The following is a 2,712-nucleotide window of genomic DNA, read 5'->3' on the forward strand; positions in this document are numbered from 1 at the left end:
GATAAATTACATGAACTTTTAAAATATTTGAAACAAGTAATTATTATTTGTGTACAATATGTATTTTTCTGTAAGTACAACCTGCAAAAGAAATGTATAATCTTTTCAAGAAATTTGAATATTCATGATATAAATAGTTTCAATACTTTAATACTTACAAAGACACAATTCAGGAAAACAAGCTTACCTTGTGAAATATTTTTCATCTTCTGCATTTTTTTGAAAAATTGGTATTCTGCAACATCTAACACTTGCACAATATTTTATATTTTAATAAGTTCGAATGTATTTTAAACATACGGGCATAAATGCCATAAGACTATCTAGATATCATGTAATTTTTGAAATTGTCAAATAATATAGTACCTCTTCAATAATTTATCTTAACAACGAAAAGATTCACACACAAGATTTAATCAGCGTTCAAGATAAGACTGATTTTGTACGTGAATCGCCGTACTTATATATTTGCGTCTCCATCGTTGTACAGTTAGGAATCCCAATTAAAGTTGCTGCCAACTGCGTCAAACGAGAGTTACATTTTAAAAAAGCCATAGTTACAGCCGGATTGAATAACTGGTTAATGTTAAACAGCTAACAATAAACCTACAAATTGAAGTTTATTGGTACTGGTATCGATACCAATCGGTTTACTTATTTAAATATTAAGCACGGCCCACTTTATTTCTTTAGCTGTTGTATTTCCGCGTATGAGTTCCAAAAAAAGAAAACTTTCCAATTAAATTTACAAGTTATTTTGATTAAATTACGCTAATTAAGAATGACATTAACATTTAATTAAGATAAAAGCTAGTATAAAGTTTTTTGACTTTATTTTGAAAGATTGATGTACATGTGAATTCCTAGTAGCAATTTATTCTTGATGCTACCATTATAACAGCGTCAGATTAAAGTATGAATATAGCTGATCAATTTAAGTATCCCTAGACACGCATATTGCTGAGGGTTACGTGGCTGCGAGAAATAACCCCACGAGGAAGATTTGACCAGAATTCTCTCTCTTTCTCTCACTCGATTCGCCTATAGAACAGTCTGGGTGGGGTATATGAAAGATCGCCGGTGCTCTAAATAGTGGTGGCTTCCACTTGATTGCGAGTGCTTCTCTGGATCGAACTCTAGAGTCTAGAGCGTCATTAGAGGCCAAGTAATCGGGCGTAAATGCCTCAATGATGACGCTTGTTATATGATACAAATACGACTGCTCTCCTGATGAATATCGTTCGACGAAACGCTCAATGTTTTTCGCGCGTCTTCTCGCATGATTCCGAATTGACATTGTGATAACGTAATCTATTGTAAAAAAATGTACGAGAACGTAGGTGATAAATCAAATTACTTGTCGCATTTCTTGCTCCGAGATCCACAATTTTTTCCTCTTACGATTTAAAACCCGTATCAAACTGCAGATTAAGATTGACATTGAATTGGAATTTGACCAATCGAAACAAAAAGTTTACTAAATTTCATATTCGATTTCTTTTTTCTGATTGTTTAAATTTTAATCTGATCTGAATCCATATATTAGAAAACTTATGTTAAATTTATCACATTTTATGTCTCGAACGGTCTATTTAAGTTTTTGTATTAATTTAATAAAAAATAGATATTTTAGAAAGTAACACAAACAATTACGTAAAAAATATTACATTAACATAAGTTATAGCAAACTGTGGAAACAGATTTTTTTTAAATTAAAATTAACATTTACGAAATATTTAACATGTACTCGTATTTTATTTATTCATCTTTGAATTTACGTTTTAAAACGCGCATTATTTTGGTGTCATTTAATTACTTACTCATTGTGTCAACACTAAGAAGTGTTGAATATTAATGTAACACAAAATATTTAAATAACGTAATCACATTACGTTAAATTAAATTATCTTAAAAATGTAATACAAAATTTTAACAAAGATTTGAGGTGGACTGTTTCTAACACGAACACAAAATGTTCTTTACTACGTAGTCTGATACGAATTGAAGAATTGAAATCTGCTCCACTGTTCTAGCAGTCGGGCGAGAAGATACAGTATAATATCCCGACCTGCGTGCAGTGGAAAGAATAAGGGAACATATGAACGCAAAATATTACTTCCGTAAACTCACACCTCGTACGTATACCCCTGCTGGTCCGTGACCTGCCTTACTGGCTCCTTTGGCGTGTAGCCTATCCTCCACGGCACGATATCGGTACGAGGAGGTACGTTCGTCGTCCTCTCTTACCCTCCTGGTTCTCCCTCTCCTCTCTCTTCTGGTCTATGCTTCACACTCTCCCTTCCATCGGGCCGCACTCCTTCGTCTTTCGCAGGAGCAAGCGAGAGTAGGATTGTGATCAGGGAACCGATGGATCGTCGGCTAGAGGGAGAGCAGTGAGAACGGTCGTAGGCTCGGTGAGGAAGGCAGAGGGGATAACAGGCCCGTTTCTTGGATTTCTCTCTCTTTGTCTGTTTCTCTCTCTCTTTCTCTCTCTCTCTCCCTCTCGAGGGACAGCCGGCCGCCGGGTGGGCGGCAGTTGTCCAGGCGTCGGCAGTCTGCGTTCCGAGGCGACGTGGCCTGCACGACGGAGCGACATACCGCGTCCTCTCCAATTCTCAGTGCGCTTTTCTCTTTCTCTCTTCCTCTCTCTCTCTTTCTCTCTTCCTCTCTCTCTCTCTCTCTCTCCTCTCTTCTTTTCTCTATCCTTCCGTC

Source organism: Trachymyrmex septentrionalis, unplaced genomic scaffold (assembly GCF_001594115.1).
Source record: "Trachymyrmex septentrionalis isolate Tsep2-gDNA-1 unplaced genomic scaffold, Tsep1.0 scaffold44, whole genome shotgun sequence".
In the NCBI taxonomy this organism is placed as follows: domain Eukaryota; kingdom Metazoa; phylum Arthropoda; class Insecta; order Hymenoptera; family Formicidae; genus Trachymyrmex; species Trachymyrmex septentrionalis.